This window comes from Labrus mixtus, chromosome 18 (assembly GCF_963584025.1).
Source record: "Labrus mixtus chromosome 18, fLabMix1.1, whole genome shotgun sequence".
Lineage (NCBI taxonomy): Eukaryota > Metazoa > Chordata > Actinopteri > Labriformes > Labridae > Labrus > Labrus mixtus.
In genome coordinates, this window is record NC_083629.1 from 7106947 (window position 1) to 7125596 (window position 18650).

An 18650-nucleotide genomic window follows, 5' to 3' on the forward strand; every position below is an offset into this window, starting at 1 on the left:
TGGTTTGATTTTCAAAGACAACAGGTGAGCAGAGGAGGTGAGCAGAGCGACTCTGTACCGCACAACTATCAACGTGACCACAGGCCGAGAGCTCAGCTACTAAACAGTTAGCTAGCAGGATTACAAACTGCACATGATGAAAACAGATGTTACTAAAGGAGCGACACAGCTGCACACTAACTGCACAGTTATAACCTTTCTCCCTGTGATAGACAAACCCCCCCCCCCCCCTCCCCCCCAACACACACACACAACAACAAAAAGCCAGTCTGCATCTCATGTACCTGTCATGATTTTCTGATGAATTTCGGGCTTTGCGTCAATCGCAGACTGTTTTTCCTGCTTACAGCACAAACCGGTCACACAAATGAAGTCACACTCCGATCTGTAAATAGAGATTAATGACGAGCTATCATGCTAACATGTATGCTAATTAGAGGAAGTTGATAAGAATGTAGTGAAAGAAACCAGATCGTGAGTTTACTCCTTTTAATGGTTCAGGAACAAAAAACCACAAAGAGTCTCACTCTGCTGCAGTGCAGCGTCCGATCACTCCTTGTCTACTCCCATTCTGATACATGTCACACGAGTGACATACATCAGAATGGTGAGGAAACAAACATTTGTCACATTAAACTGGAGTTTGCAGAGAAACTGAAGTGTCTGTTTGTGTTCAATGTGTTTCTAATTGTTTTATTTGAAGACTAAAGAAGCGTGGACATCATCTGTCACTGTCTCTTTAAAGCTCCTTTCCTTCTTTCTTTTTTTGGTGAGTGTGTGTGTGTGTGCATGCGCGTGTGTGTGATTAGAAAATGATTTTGTGTGCGTGTGTGTGTGGTTACTATGGGATTTGGTCATACTTAACTCACAATCGAGGGTCCCTCCACAGCTCCTCGTTCACCCAGACACCTTTTTCATACACGACTGAACCATTCATATTCCATCTGTTCCAGCTCTCACTCTTTGGGGAGGCTGTCAATCTCTCACACTCCTGTGATGTGAGGGGCGGAGGAGGAGGAGGAGGAGGTGGGGGTGTGATAGGCAGAGGGGGAGACAAAGAGGGAAATTAAGAGAGCGATAGAGATAGAGGCAGAGAGAGAGAGAGAGAGAGAGGAGTTGTAGAAGTGAAGCAGAGATAGGCTCAGCTCTGAACTCCTGGGACCTTTCAGAAAAGATCATCGCACATCAGCGTCCTGCAGAGCCACTGCAACGGAACAGAGGACAAGCGAGGAGGAGAGAGAAAGGAGGGAGAGAGGGAGGGGGGGTAGTAAAATGGTAGAAAAACAGAGAAAGTGATAGATGTCAGAGAAAATGTGGAAGCTGCAGGAGAGAGGGGGACTGACGATCCTGTTTGTCTGTGTGGGGATAACTTCATCCATTCAGCTGAAAGTATCGTCTTATAGTTCTTTAATGAAGCCACATGATGAATTAAAATAAATCACCACAGTAGTCTTTACCTTCTGTCTAACTGAACATGCACATCCTCAAAAGCTGCTCAGATTGAGTTTAAAACACACACAAAACATCGGAGTGATGCCATCACACAGCTGGACACTGCTGTACCTACTGTCTGCTCCTTCTTTGTACGCTGTAGGAAAAGGTGGATGCAGAACTATTGGATAATTATTGATGCATTTATTTTTGCTCTGAGGTGATGCAACTGGACTCGTCACAAATGAAAGGGCTAAGATCCTTCAATGCATGAACACAAGTGAAGTGGTTTGACAAATAGAAATGATCACGTAGCAGCTTTTTGCGTTGTTACAATAAGCTGAATTTTGGATTTTAAGTAAAATTTTAACGGCCAAACTCAAAGTTTAAGACACTTTAAGAGTGAAATGTCTGCGTGAGGGACTACTTTCAGCAGAGGATGAATACACATGTATTGCTCTTCTTCAGCAGGACGGCATGATGCCAAACTGCTTTTGTAATTTAGGACCTTTGTCAAGGTTTAATTGACTGTTAACAAGAGACAGGACTGTGGACAGAGTAACAACTAAGGGAGAGAGACATACTGGAAAGGAGCCACAGGTCGGACCCGGACTTGAAGCTGGGCTGCCCGCCTAGAGGACCACAGCCTCTGTACATGGGGCACGCGCACTAACCACTAGGCTACCGGCGCCCCATCATTATGACCTTCATAAGTAAACGATTGAGTAACGAAGTGAGTGTCAACATATTTATATTCTGACAAACAGAAAGACAAAACAAAGAGCCTCCTATAGTTTTTAATCTTTCAGACGGTTAATCCCTCAGATTTAAAAATGTTTCATTATCAACAACAAACACATAGCTCTTCTTTATGTTTTGATTACTGAGCTTCATCATCAGTGACAGAGACTCAGAGAGAGCAAGAGGAGGATGTCAGCGAGGAAAAGGAGGAGGAGAGGGATGTCAGAGAGCGGAGGAGGGGGAGGAGGTGTGTGTGTGTGTGGGGGGGGGGGGGGGGGGGGGGGGTACTGTATGGCCGGGAGGCAGCGTGGAGGCGACACATCTGTCGTAGTATTAACTTTCTGCTCCGTGGGGCTGGGGTGTCAGTGTGAGCCGCTGGGGCCCGGCTGCAGTCGTCCTGGAGCTCAGATGGAGCTACCAAGCTCCGCCCCCTCCTGAAAAGAACACCCCCATCCACAGGAAAACGTCTGCAGACTGCAGGAGGAGAGGCGGTGTGAGAATTTGTACCGATCATCTTCAGTCCACTCTGAGACTCCTCGTTATGTCTTGTGTCGGGTGTGTTCAAGCTCACATGTTTGAGCACTCTGAAATACACCTCACATACGTCATTCAAAGGCTGTGATTATATTTTATCAGTACATCCCTTTTTCTCAGATTTACATGGATTAACCAACAGCATATATATAAGAAAAGGGGTCTGGTCAGAATTGTAAAGTTGTCAAGTTGTACGTCTAAAATCTGGAGGGTTTGTGGCGAAGGATGTCCTGGTGGTTAAGTTGCACGCCCAATGTGACGAGGCTTTAGTCCTTGTCGCAGCAGCTGACCTCGGCCCTTAGCTGCATGTCAACCCCCACTCTCTTCTCCCATCATTACTTGTCTCCTCAGCTGTCCTGGCCAATAAAGCCAAAAATAGCCCCCCAAAAATATCTTAAAACCTGAAGGGTGACAACACTTTGTAATACAACTGGATTTTTTAAATTGGTGTTAAATGTTTAGGATGTTGTAAAATTCTAACATTTTTTCACTATTACCTCCTCTACTTCTTCTCTGAGTTCCCACATTTTTTAGTGACATGTAAAATGTGCGCTACGGCTAATAAAAGTGAGTCATATCCCAAAAACATGATCCCACTCGCCTGGAAGTCCTTCAGTTATCCAGAGTCCTTCCTAAAGTCTGTGAAAAAACTAACAGCAACACACCTCTCTTAGTCAAATATATCAGACACACAGCTGAGTGAGAGAAGTGTGTGTGTGTGTGTGTGTGTGTGTAAAGACTTAAAAGTGCTACAGTAATAAAAGTATTGTATGTACACAAAAAAGTACCAAGGACATTTTTATAAGTATTGTCTCTGAAATGATGTCTGTGAGGTTAAAACTCTTTCATCAGTCATTGAGCCAAAAGCTCTCACCTGTAAACAGAGTTCCTGTTTAGCTGATGGCAGAATTTGATTGGATTTATTGAATAAAATATGCATTGGTATGCAGGCCTGTTATGAACGCTAGTAGATTTAAATTGTATTCAGTTTCAATGAATTTTAAAACACTTTTTTCCAGCCTGTTCTGAAACACACCCACACCCTGAGGCTGATCCCTTGGTCCATTATCAGTCATTATTACCCAGTGCTGTAATCCAGGTCTCCTGTGAGCAGAATGTGAGCGTCTAACCTCTAATCTCATTATGGTCACTCTGTCCGGGGAGCGGCCCTCTGAGCCAACAATCAATACAACCTGTTTACTCTGGATCTCACAGGTGTTTTGTGTCCACATGGCAGGGATTTGTTTTCCTCCGTCTCCCGGGATAGGAGGGCCACGTACGGACAAACTGACCCTGGAGCCCCTCGGCCCTCGACTGGCAAAAAGCGTAGAGCTCTGGAGGACCTGGACCGGAGCCCTGAGGGACGCCGAGTCACCAAGCTGCTGCTGCCAAGGCTGTTTTTGTTGGGTCAGCCCTGATGCTGTTGTTGTTGTTGTTGAGTGAAGTGTCTCCTCTTCCTCCACCTCTGCCTCTCCCTCCCCTCTTCCGCAAAACACCCCTCTTTATCCAGCCTGCAGGGCATAAAGAGCCCTATGAATTAATGAAGATGAGCGAGGTAATTAAACGTGGTGCTGATGGCGACACAGATCCTGGGAGGGTTTCAGAGGGACAGGAGGTCCACATGGGGCCTCGGCCGGCATGCTCCTCCATCACCCTCCTCCCCCCTCCGTCCCCCGGCTGCATGGCACACAGACACGGCTTGATTGGCCTTCTGGGCATGGGGGAGAGGAGGAGGGCTGGTGAAGTTGGCACCCAGGGGAGGTGAAGGGAGAGGCAGGATGGAGGGGGGTAGATTGAGCTCAGGCCTCACCTGTGGCCCCGGAGCCCCTCCCTAGATCCCTCCCCTGGCAGCCGGGTCACGCTGCGTGGTCCAAACACCCCCTGCCTGGGGAAGAGAGGAGGAAAACAACAGTATGGAGGGAAGGGAGGAGTAGGAGGATGGAGGGGATAAGGGAGGTAGGGCAGGAACCGTAGGGGCACTTCCAGGGATTAAGGCCCCACGCTGGCCCTCCTGGGTGCAGCCTTGATGGACGTCTGCCTGCTAAATACCTGCCCTTTTACAAGGTGTGATGCTTCAGACCACCCAGGCCGACAGCTAGAGGAGGCCAGCAGACTGTAGAGCTCAGTGGTCACTGGTCAGGGTCTGATCGTCTCTCTTAAGCTCTCTTTACTACATCCTTAAACAACTTTAAATTCAGGAAGCCAGTGAGATAGCATTATGTGAATGAGTTTCTGCTTTTTTATATTTGAAGAGGTCAAATATGATTTAGTTTTAGTGCTTTAAGGGATACAACAAGGTTAAAGATGGAACTGTCTGAGCAAAGGCAACAATGAGAGCCTTAGGTTGACAATAACCTACAACCTCACCGGATCAAATCACAAAAACACACCTTCAGACACTCCAACCTATGGGATACACATAACTAAATCATTAAACAAAGGGCAGCTTAAGACTCAATAACCAAAAGGCCAATGTCCCAGTCATCTTCTTTTCATTGGCCTCTACATTCTGATATCATGATTGGTGTTTTTCAGCTCTCATCAAAGACCATAACTGTGTCCAAAATCACACAGTGCAAACTTTCCAGTTCACCATAGAGCAGGGCTGGGTATTTCCCAAGACCCCACGATACGATACATATTGTGATACACATTGATTTTGGATGACCATGTCCTACACAGAATTCACTACAACATAAGCATAACATGTTAACTGCTGAGCACAGCAGCAGAGGAGTATTAAAGATCCTACAACTTCAAACACTTTAATTCCGGTCCTCAGAGATCCTAGAAACACATTCAAATATTTGAATCCCAGAGCTGTGGTTATGGTGTTATTGTGAGCTGCACTATAGGGCAATTATCTTTCAAAACTGTCATCACAGCTTTGCAGCCGTATCGCTTCACTAACAGCTGCATTGATACATGTACAGTATTTGCAAGGAGCACATGACGATATATTGCCATATTGATTTTTTGAGCACAGCCCTCAAAAAAGTCAAATGCACAGACTGAATTTATAGAAATGCTGCAGCAGTTTAAAAGAAACTACAGATTTTACAGGCCTGATGTTTTGGGGGAAATGAAGTCAACTTTGATCTTGATGCAATGCTAAAGCTGAAAATAGTTGGATTATTAATGTAAACGAAGCACATAGGTCCTATTTTTTTAACCTTCACACGTGGATATTCTAATGTTCCATCATTTTACAGCGGCAGCTTTTAGAATCAGCGTAAGCTTCTTTGAAATTGAATAAATTCTGATTAAATATGAGTGACAGTCTGTCTTTTTGTTTCCAATGAAGCTCACTGAATTCAGTCTGACGTTGTCCTGACAGTTTTTTCCAGTGCTGGTCAAAGGAACTATTGATCAGTCTGAATATGGGGGGCAGAGTAGAGAACAGGAGGACGTTTTCTGCACACTCTAACCCAGGGGTTCCCAAACCTTTCAGCCCATGACCCCCAAAAATAAGGTGCTAGAGACTGGGGATCCACTCCGTCCGTGGAGGTGGTTAAAACATTTACCGTTGTGCACAACCGGGTAAACGATCCAATCACTGGAATTAGAACGACAGAAAAGAACAGCCTGAACACTGTAATATTATTTTCATAATTTATTATGAGAAATGGTAGAATAATTAATCTCTTGATCTTTTTTTTTCATATGTTTTGACAATAATGGGTAAAATATGCAATTTTAAGTAATTTTTAATTTTGATATGTGTTTGGAAGAATTCTCACAACCCCCTTCTCAGTGTGTTGCGACCCCAACTTTGGGAACCACTGCTCTAACCTATAAGCTTTAGTGTGCAGTGAGCAGGAAAACAGAGCCAGGCTCAAACTCTAAATCCAGTGAGCTCAGCCCGGAGGTTGTGTTTTTATCATGTATACATTTCTGATGTGTTGATTTATGGTGTGTAACGCTGAAACATCTTAAAAGAACTATGAATGCTCCTGCAGTATATATTCATTTGCCTTCATCATAAGATAGTAAACTGTGTAAGTAAGTTTTAGGATAAGGTGTTAATGACATTGAGTAAGACAAAGCAGGTTCAATGAACAGATGGTTCTGGTGATGAGGAGCTGCTTGGTGACTCTCCGAGGACTCGAAGGACTCGCCGGACCCCCGCCCCGCCAGGAGAGACACTCATCCTACCCGGTGTTTATTTGTCATCAGGTCCTTCAGCGGACTCATTAGACAGGCCTTAACTTTGGTCTTCAGCCTTTTTCCTCCCCCAGGAGTGACGGGACAAGCTCCACTTATACCCCTCCCCATCAGGCTGCCTCCCCCGGCTCCCTAAGCCCACGCCAAACACGTGTCCTCACAATGGCTTCTGGGAATTTGACGCCATGAGGTTGCAGGTAGGATGATTTTCACGAAAATGAACACACACACACACACACACACACACGCACACACATCTGCCCATTACATCCAGCCCACTCATTCCCCCATGTCCCGAGACGCCGTTTGTCGTCAGCGACCCTCAAGTTTTGTTATGTAAACAAAAAATTTGCCCTAATTAACAGAAGGGAAGTGTTGTCGTGGGAACAGGAGGGAGGCGGGGGGTGGGGGGAAGCGGGAGGGGAGGGGATGGAGCCAGGTTGCCTTTTGTCCCTCCTGCTTTAAACTGCAGCTATAATGATACCTGAGCCAGGGAGTGAAAAAAAAGGTTATGACAAAATTAAACTCAAAGAGAGAGGAGGAACAGAAGAGAGACAAGGAGAGGAGAGAACACAAGGAGAGGAGAGGAGGAGAGGAGAGAACACGAGGAGACAAGGAGAGGAGAGAACACAAGGAGCGGAGCAGAGGAGACAAAGAAGGAAAAAACAGACAATAGTGAAGGCGGTCCCAGCAGGGACAGCCGGAATACCCCCTCCATCGACAGGGGAGTGTAGAAATGCACTGATTACAGAAGGGTGGTGTATGTGTGTGTGTGTGTGTGTGTGTGGGGTTAAGAGAACAGGTGTGCTACGGACCCCCTCCTGAGACCACCCCACCATCCCGGGTCCTTAGAGGGAAAGAAGGACGCGGATGGGATGAGGGACGAAGACGAGGGAGAGAGGGACGGAGCTCATTAGAGAGAGTTTGCTTCTGCTAACTCCCCTCCCCTCCTCCTCCTCCTCCCCCCCTTCTTATTCTTCTTCTTCTTCTTCTCCGTCCTCCCTCCCCCTCGGGAAACGGCTAATCTTCGCCGAGGGAGCAGCAGCCAGTTGGAGACGAGCTGCAGAGACATGGACTCATTTAGCATCCGTCCCTCCTCTTTACATCTGTGAACATTCAGAGTCCATCCGATCGTCCACAAACATGAAAAACTGAGGTCCCTGCTCCGTCCAAACTGAACCCACAACCGCTTCCACAGAGCAGGTCATCTAACTTTAACCGTCATCATTTATGTGCTTGAAAGAAGGAGAGGGATCCGTCTAGAGTAGGTACATGTTATAATGCTGCCAAATATTTACATCCTCTGCATATCCAAAAGTATAACGAGAAGATAATCACTCTCTTTGTCCTCCTTAGTCGTAGATTACACATGTTTAACGGACGCTCTTTTGCTCTAAATCAAAGCACCAAGTTGCAGCAAGAACAGAGGGAAACCGAGGGCTGACAAATGTAAGGCCTGCAGCAGTGGCTCTAAATGTGCAAAGTTTGCAACGACAGCAGAAAACCTCCTTAAGGGGGCCCCCACCTGACATCACTTGCTCTGGTTGCGCTGCAAAGCATTGCATATGCTATTCCTGTGAAAACCTGAGTGTGTCAGTGAAAGTCACCGGAAAGAGAATAAAGAGGAATAAACCATCAGGGAGGTAAAAACAGGAGCATTGACTCGAGGGGCAGCGACCTGAGTCGTAGTGCACGGTGACGGGCCGCGGCGTGCACTGACTATGTGGATATTGGCAGTAAGAGGTGGCACAGTTTATGTTGTGCTGTTGGTCATACTTCCAGGTTGCAGCTTGCCAACTTGTTTGTGGATCGTTTGGTATCTGACATTAAAGGTCCATCTGATAATTCTCCCCCGGTGCATGTACACGGGGAGAGGACAGTAGTCTTATTAAATGACCTAAACAAGCTGACGACCTAAACTGTGCATGTAAACTCACAAAGTGTTAGAGAGTGAGTAAATGTTCATCAGTGAGGCCTTGTTCTTCCCTCGACTTTCTTCTGTTTTGACTGATTGTCTGCAGACTGAGGAGCTCTGATTGAAGCTCTGCTCCAGATTCAGCGGCTGAACAAGAAAAATAAACCATGTAATCAGGGTTTTTTTTTTTTTTTTTTTACAGCCTTTCATAGCGTTTCATTGTTTTGACAAGTTTAGATAGATACGTAGCGAGGGGCTAATTAGCAAGCATGACTAAAAACAAACATAGAAATAACTTCAGAGCTCAGCGTTTCATGCGAGCAGCCGTCATTAAGACGAGTTCAGATGAGTTCAGGTTGTTCTGCAGACAAATTGAAGGTTTTGTTTTTGTTGGAGAGGACAGAGAACACACTCTTTACTCCAACAGACTAAATTCAATGCAACATGTCGTTCTTCAGACCGTCAGGTAAAGCCGAGGAACTCAGAACATGCAGGATGTAACCGCCGCCTGCTCCACCTGCCTGTTATAGCATCAAGCTAATGATAGATGTCAGCAGGGCCGTGTCCAGAAATCTGATTGGCCACCCAAGGTGCCACAAAATCAATGATTGGCTATTTGCCTTATCAGAGGCGGGACTTAAGTTGAAATCAGCTGTTCTGGCTGTTTCCAACAAGCTGCTGATAGTTTTCTTTACCTGTTAATGAAGTATTATGTTGTTGTTAGTACTTTCAGTTGTAAAATAAAACTTTGCATACTCTGCTCTCTCCATTTTAAAAAAACGTACTACAAAGCTAATACTAGTGCAGATGGCTAAAATGACGCTAACAGGTGTAAGGTCTTCAGTTGGAGAGTCCAACCATCTTTTGAAAAGAAGCTGCATCCAGAAATGAATGAACAGCATTGGTAGTGTTACGGACAGATCTTCAGGAAGAAGAAAGAACGTCATTTCCTTCCCAACTGTTGATGAGAGGCTGCTGATTGGACATTGGACACACCTGTACAGGACAGGAAGAGACAGTCCACGACCAGCGCTACAAACTCTCCACTATCCACTCTCTCGCCACAAAAATCCAAAATTAAAACAAAAATCTGAACTCAAAGGAAAAGGGATCGGGGCTGGCGGCTCAGGGAAGCTGACGGTGGGATCCGTCGGGTCGCGGTGACATGACGCCTTCAATCGAGTACGCATGGCTGCCTTGTTTCCACTCGCCTCTGGTTTACTGACCAACTCCTAGTTTATTTTCTGTTTTTCATGTTTTGTTTTGGTTGCAGCAAGTAGTTTATTGGAGCCCATTTCACAGTGAACAGTTTTGTCTTTGGTCACAGGGAGTCCTTTAATTTCATCACATGTTTAAATCTTTTAGAAGATGGATTAAATGAAGGTCATGTGATATTTTTTTTACAGTTTTTCTTGTTTGGCAGACAAACCTTAATTGATTATTCTCGACCACAAATCAAGCTTTAATTGGACTCAATGTTTTCCAGTGTGTGCCAGAATAAAACGGGCATGAAATGTTCCCAACCAATTAAAAGTTAAAGAACTCCATTATACAGATTCTGCTGTCTGTATCCAAGCACAGCAGCTGGAATATGAGTTATTAATTGATACCCATGCAGCGTTGCATTCATTAGTGAGGAAGGTAAAACAAAGCATACGTTTGACAACAACATATTCTGGTCTCGTTCCAGAATCATCTCAAACTCTGCAGCCACAGTATAAAGTGAGGAAACAAAATTAAAATGAAGTAACGATAGCATGGATATGATTCTATAAAGAAGCTTCTTTCCTTCAACTCTCAGCCAATAAGCATCTCAGAGCGTCTCAGGTTGGAGGGTTTTCCTTCCCAACATGCACTCTGCTGCTGCTCGACCCCTCTCCCTCTCCTGGGGTCCTGTGGCTCTACAGCTTAATCTAAGAGGGTAATTAGAGCCCCACTGGGGTGTGTGTGTGTGTGTGTGTGTGTGTGTGTGTGTGTGTGAAGGGGGGGACATCAGCAGGACAGGAAGTAAGGGCCACACCATGTCAGTCATACACACACACTTACAACAGGACAGTTTAGTTGAGGTTGTGTGTTTGGTTTGTTAAAAAGGCTGGCAGACACAGCAGGTGAAAATATGTGATCTCTGTGCACGTAATGAGGCATTTCTTTTTTTCAGTGTGTTCTTCTTCACTCTTTTGTTGAAATTGTGAATTTGTCGAGGATCTGTTGCTTCATCTGCCTCTTCCACACGTTGTTCTTTTTACTCCATGTCTTGCCTCCTTGGGACCCTCCTGCACCCACCTCCTATCCAACCTGTAAATGAGGTGTGCATGTGTGAACAAGCAGGTCATGATTGGTGCAGCTTCATTCATCATAGCAAAGCAGCCACCCCTCCTCTCCTCCCCATGTCCTTCTATAAAAAGCAGAGAAGCTGTAATTGTCTGCTGATTTAAGGGCCGTGATGGGGCGCAGGTCAATGTGCTGTCTTGGCTTCGAGGCTTAATTTCCTGTGCTAATACCTGAACATTTTCCTGCCACTTACAGCTCTGTTACCTCTAAGAGGCTCCTCAGGCTAACAGCTCTCCTCCAGGTGTTAGACAGACCCCAGGAGGTCAAGTTGTGCAGCTTTAAAAGCTGTATTAATATTCTCCTTTTAGAGGATGATTTTGTGAAAGAATGGTTTGGCTTGGTCAGACTTTTTATTCCTCTGCAGATGTCCTCGGCTTGTATCGATAAACTTGAAACCTAAATTGAACCTTCCTATGTCAGTGTAATGGAAAAACTGTCACACCACTTACAGAAAGAGCTGTGTGGAATCGTTTCTCACACTTCCTCTCAGGTTTAAGTTGAGCTGACCGAACAAACTCAACCGCAGTCTCACTCATCTCTTTCCTGCTGAGATAATATCTGAACGTTCTCTTAAAAAGTGTTGCACAACGTTGCGGTTTGAGCTCCGTCTGTGGACTCTTATCATCGCATCAACCCAGAAACACCTACATGTGGTCTCTGCGCAGACTTATTTAGACCATGTCGACTCTTTGAAAGGTTTATTCTGTGCAAAGTTCCCCCCACTTCCTTCACTGTGTCGTAAACATTTCAGCCATGAGCACCAAGTAAAACAAATCTTGAGCTTGTTTTCATGTAAACATGCATCACTTTAAACATGGTTAAGGTGAACACAGTAGAGGGAGTGTAACGACTATCCTCTCATGATGCTGATATATAGTTCTGATGTCTGAATGTAACATAATATCTCATGATTTTTTATTTTTGGCCACACTGTTGAAAGGCCAGTCTGTCTGTCGCACTGACACATTTTAAGTGATCGGTGCAGGACTATAGACTGTCTGTCCACCACCGCTACGATCTCCATGCTTGAAGGAACCTGCTGCATTATGTTTTCTGTTCTCCAGTATGTATAAAATATTCCCATTATTGTCATGGTTTGCCTCCCCCCCCCCCTCCTGTCTCACCGGGATAGTCTCCTGCTGTGAGGTGCATGTGTTGAACAACCAGACCAGGGGGGATTTCAGGGGAAATTCTCCAGAAATTTCCAGGAGAGCGTGTGTGAAAACGGCTTTAATGACAGTGAAGCTGAACACTGTACTCTGAATTCTCTCACTGTGTGTCTGAGTCTGCAGCTCTGTCTGTGTTTCCTCAAGTCGAAGGTCAATCATCAATTGTCTGTGGTCAACAGATGTCTACAGGTCCCCTGAGGGCCACCAGCAGGCATCACTTTACTCACGCCTTTATCTCCATCTTTCCCCTCACCCCCAACATCCCTCATTCTCTTCCTCATTCAATCCCTCTCTCTTCCACATTTTACACCATTCATCCCTCTCAGTCCTCAGCGTTTTTTTTTTTTTAATTCTTCATCCATCCCTCTCTCTAAACACTCTCACCTCGTCCTCCTCTCTCCACCTGTCTCCCTCTCCATGAACCCCCTGCCTCCCTCCATCCCTTTTCCCTCCCCTCCCCTCCTGACTTTCAGAGAACAGAAGCCAGCTTAGAGGGGGGAGAGGCGAGAAATCAATAAGGCATGATTTATTGATCACTAAAAATGATGGCGCTCATTAGCCCCCCAAAGGGACCTCAGCGTTAAGTAGATGACAAAATGTCACCCGTCCTCGCCCCGCCCCACCCGGCCACCCCTACCAGCAAAAAAATGATCCCTGGCCACCACCAAGTGCCCCTCTCTCCTCCTCTCCTCGGATATCTGGGACTTAGACCCGACAGAACGGCGCATAGATGGCGGTCATTTCAATTGGATCTCATTCGTGCGTACATAACAAAAACTGGACTTCTAGGAATCATCTCCCATCAACTCTCACCTGAGTGAAGCTCCATGAATCACTGATTTAAACACACCTCTCTTTGTCTTGTTGGATCCTGATAGCTGGTATCACTAACAATGTGGCACCAATGGATCCTTCCCCTCCAAACATCCAACAGGATTCTCGAGAAGAAGATGAATATGACCATATCTGTTAAGGGTAATTTTACTAATGTACATTGGTCTATTAACTAAACTGTGCGTGACTGTCTGGATGTAAGGATCTCATCTGCTTAAGACGACAGAATAGTTATCCATCTATTGGTTTTGTTAATGCTGCAAACTTCTTGAGATGCTCACTGAGGGATGGAGACTCAGCAAAGAGCAACAACACTGTCCGTGTTTGCAGATAGTTTGTTTCTTACTTCTTTCTGTCGGTGTTGTTTACCTCGTGCATCCATTATCATTAAACTAAGACACAACACATCATATTTTCCATCAACACCTTGGTTGTCTTGATAACAGCAGAACGCCTTTGAGAGAGCATATCTGCTTTTTTTCTGCCAGCACACTTTCATCGATTAAACCTAACTATCTATTTCAAACGTGTGAGACTTTGGAGAATCCCAATAATCTTGGTCATCCAAAAAACAAAAATCTGTTTGGAAGCCTGTTTGGTTTCTACCATTTGAGGTTTTCCAGGAACGCCCAACTGGGAGGGGACCCCGGGGTAAACCCAGAGTTCAGAGTTGGAGGGATTATACATCCTGTCTGGTCTGGGAAAGCCTCAGAATCCCCCAGGAGGAACTGGAAAACATTTCAGGGGAGAGAGAAGTCTGGGTTGACTTACTTAGCCTCGACCCAACATCGGATAAGCGGATGTATGGGTGGATGGATGACGTTTTGAAGCCGGTTTTACCTGAAGAATTTCCTGAGAAACAATCTTTAAAGGCTTTAAAGAGCCTTTTTAAAAGCATGCATGCGAGTAAATATCACAGAAACCTGCCCATAAAATTACCGGGATTGTACGCTGACATTTTGATCTGAGGATTGTGCAAGCAGAAAAAGTCACGGCTTGTCCCAATAAGAACGGGTTATCCTCTGCGTGACTTAGCATTCTCAGTGAATTACATGGAGACCAGCCAAGACCTTACATGTTTAAGAGAAAGTATTCACCTGATAATGGTGCTGGATAAATCACGGGGTCACCGGTTGCACTAGAAATTGTCCTCTGAGGACCTTTGATAGCGAACGTAAATGTCAGTGAGTTGCAGTCCTCAGTCTCCAAAATATCTTACTGAAAAACAGGAGTTGGTCGAGTGGAAGGAGGAAGCGTTTTCTGACAGACAGAAGGACTTTTCCCAGTCTGATGGTTCTTCCTGAAGACGTCTGAATCCTTCAGTTGTACCAATGACTCAAAACTACCACACTGATCATTTCTAGGTTTTAAAGCTGTGATGTAGAACCTGATGAGCTTCATAACCTGTCTTTAGCGGCTGAGATGACATCTGTCAGTCATCTGTGTGTGTGTGTGTGTGTGTGTGTGTGTGTGTGTGTGTGTGTGTGTGTGTGTCAGAGCACGATCAGACGTCTGAATCTTTGTCCTCCTGCAGACTTTGAATCTCACAGTTTGCTGGCAACAAATACCATAAACACACACACACAGGACATTGTGAGTGTTTGTGTGTGTGTGTGTGTGTGTGTGTGTGTGTGTGTGTGTGTGTGTGTGTGTGTGTGTGTGTGTGTGTGTTTGTGTTTGTGTGTGTGAGTAGCACTTTGTCAGACAGGAAGGACAACAGAAGAGCGATCAGTGATGGCGTTGAAGATCAAATGTGTTTTTAATTAATGGAAGACTGAAGAGAAACTTCTCTTTAGTAGCTCTGTGGGTCAGCAGCCCCCTCCCCGCCCCTCTTATCTTTTTTTGCTCCCCATCTGCCTCATCCTTTCTTTGTTTTCAAGCTATATTTTTTTGTGCCATTTTTGCCTCCACTGGACAAGTCTGATGAGGAGAGACAGCAAATGCTGGAAGGAGAGCACGGGTGATGACATGCAGCAAAGGGCCGAGTCGGGATTCAAACCCACTGGCACTGTGATAAGGACCACAGCCTCCGCACATGGGGAACACAACACAACCACAAAAACTATCCAGAGCCCCTGCCTCATACTTTTAATGATAAAGTAGTTGTGCGTCCTTGTGTAAGGCTAACTTGTATAGACCCCAGTCAGGGAAACTTAACGCTGTTTGTGTTTTGTGACGCAGCCTCGAGCAGAACTGACACTCAAGTTGAAATGTTTGATCCACATCAAATTATCAGCTTCACTTTAATGTAGATATCTGTGTACAGAGATAAATAAATCATTGTCAGAATGCTGTCAAAGGGAGCCTGTATGTCATGAGCATGGATAACTTTCTGTCAGTTTTTTTACTGTCCAGACGGACTGTTTTTCCTCCACATCAAAACCTTCTGAAACGTATCTGTACATTTCACCTCGAACGACTAAAACCAGACCACCTCCCACTGCTGACAATCCAGAAAGCCCCTGTGTACTGTACAGCTTCTACATGTTTATGTGGAATCCGACCTCCATTCAACAAACGTTTTAGACGTTGTTTTCCTCTACTCTTGAGGACAGCCCTGACAAAACTCAACTTTTTAGTTTTTACAAATCTCTATCATGTTGTTATTTTTAGCAAAACCTAATTCCCGTTATATTTAAGTACATCCCCAGAAGATCTGTTTCATTTCAAATTTAGATTTTAACTGTAGACTGCAGTTCTGACATCATTAGACTGAAGCTCGTTATCTTCAGCTTCTCTGACTTTTCTTTTCCTCTCTGTTCAGTCGGCTTTGTGCTGCAACTTTATGGTTGTTGATGAACTTCCTGTGTGTGTGTGTGTGTGTGTGTGTGTGTGTGTGTGTGTGTGTATCTCAGTGCACACACACATTCAGCAGAACAGGAGAGTTTCTCTCCACCCCCCCACTGCTCACCGGACAATCCCTCATGTCCGACTGTGTGTGTGTGTCACTGTGAGGAGGGGAGGGGCTCCGGAGGACCCGAGGAGGGGGTGACTGGACGCTTCATCACCCGACGGCCAACCTCTCAGGATGATGCATGAAGCCCTGCAGGAAGCGGTGCACGGGCCTCTGAGGCCACAAACACCACGACACACACACACACACACACACACACACACACACACACACACACACTCACAGACCTGAGGCGTAATAGGCACCTCATTCAGTGTCACATTCTGGTATTAAAGGTCGCACTTTGTGCAGAATCGCTGGTTATCAGAGAAGCTGAGACACGTGTTGAACACAGTAAGTTTAAAGCTTCTGGAAACCCAAGCTGCTGTGAAGTGGTTTGATCATTTAGGATCTAGACGTTAGATTTGATGAAAGCTTTTTGAGTCCATTTAGCTTAAGAGAACGTTTATAAGGAGCACCGCCATGGCTGGAACCCTTTACTCTTAAGTATGACCAGCCCCGATCATTGTAATATACTAAACACTTCTGAATGCATTTTTATTCCTCCCTGAAAAATGCTTCTTGATAAAACTGCAACAAACAAAAAAAAACAGTCTGAAAGAAGAAGAATTTTCTTGTACAAAAAATGAGAGTATCACATTTCTGATAGGTGTGAGGAAGAAGAGGAATGAATTTGGCCGAGTGGTCAACAGACGGCGTGCTGAAGGCCTTGATGTCCCCCTCGCAAGGTGCTAAACGCTGCCTCTGGACCGCCAGACGCCCGGTCACAGACACACAAATTAAAGATTCAGACGGGATAAAAAGATGACACTTTGAATTTTTGGGCTGTAGTCCTGTTTTGTTTCTGTAGTTCACTCGGAGAGCAGGATGACGCGTGTGTAACTTTAGCTTCAGAATAAAAGCTTCCTGTTAATCCGGTGTGCAAAGCATGGACTGTATTTAACACAAGAAGTAGGAGATCTGAGACATACACTGAACAAAGTGTCATAGCTGTGTTTCTCTACTATCTAAATGAAGACTCAAGTTTGACCTTTGGCCGCCGCCATGTTGGTTCTCTGGAGCCGGGAGTGACCGTATTTGGAAGAGAGGGTGGAGCTGGAGAGGAGGGAGCAGAGCTAATTCATTATCTGATAATGACATAGTTCGACCGCCATTTTCCTACGGACTGAGATCTTTTTGCGGTGGCAGTAGATCGTACAGAGCGGTGATGTGTAAACATACAGAAACGTTTGTGTGGATGGACGATTAGGTGGGGTGGTTACTCCAAATGGCCTTAAAAGCCTCAACGAGAGTACATTTCTAGAAATGGTCGAGAGAGAGAGAGAGAGAGAGAGAGAGAGAGCGGCACAAAGCAAACTTGGGAGTCTGACGTTGTTGGTGTAGGCCACCTACTCGTGCATGACTATTGACTGGAACCATAATGTCCATGTTCATGTGCGTAACGTCTCATTTTAGACACAGATTGAAACGGTGACGTTTTAGAAAGATTGCACTCTGGAGCCCTTTTTCAAAACTTTACGTTTTCAGGCGCCTCAAACGCCGTCATTGTGTGATATGGCCTTAGCCTTATGAGGTTAATAATATAAAGACACCATACAGATCTTAGTCACTCACACACACACGCTCCTCCTTCTCTCTACCTGGCAGCACGTACACACCTATACTCTGGACAAATTGGACTCAATGTCCAATTTCTGTTACTCAATTACTCAACAATTACTCAATGTCTCCTCACTGTCTTATTCGTCATAAAGCAACTGTAGTTGATGAACATAACTGGATTTTTTTCCTTCAAGAATTAACACTTTTGGAGACCGCCCCAAGTGGATGGTCGAGGAAAGGCAGTTTGTTTTGAGTTTATTTTTGAACACCAGAGGTCGCCCCCTTTGGTCTTACCTCACTGTTACGTACTTCAACTGTCAGGAAGGTTGATGCTCAGTCGCCATAGAGACGCGTCAAACTCTTGGGTAAAATAAATAAAAACCTCCTCGAACTTCCGCCTGCGCCAAACCAAACACGGCTTTATCTCCCTCTCTAAGTATCTCTGAGCACCAACAACACATTTCACTCACGCTGGAGTGATGTTTGCCAAACGCTCCAGTGTCCTCAGGTTTAAGGAAATGTCTCTTTGTGACTGGTTTTAAATATTTACATCTTCACTGTAAGAACTAAAGTGCTTAGAGCTCAGAGCCACAGACAATCCTTTTCAGGGGATATGTAAGGGGGGGAAAAAAGAATAAAGTCAATCTTATCCTTTTAGACGGACGTCTTTACATAAAGAACAAGCTAAACGGACAAACAGACCAAATCCTCGGTGTTCTCCTTTAGCGCCCACGTTCCCGTGCGGCAGGAACTCGTCTGGAGGCAGAAAAATGAAACTGAAGAAGAAAAGAAAAGAGGAGGCACGAGGCGGCAGGCAGGCAGGCAGGCAGGTGGAGAAGAAAGGCTGAGATGTAGTTTGTGTACGCCGGCCTCACGCTGCTACCAAAGAGTGTACACACACATTAGCATAAAACAGCTTTGCATATGATCTGAGCACTCTCCAACACGGGAGACGACAGGAAGAGAGTGGGGGTGAAGGGGGGGGGGGGGGGGGGGGGGGATAAAGCTCTGCTAT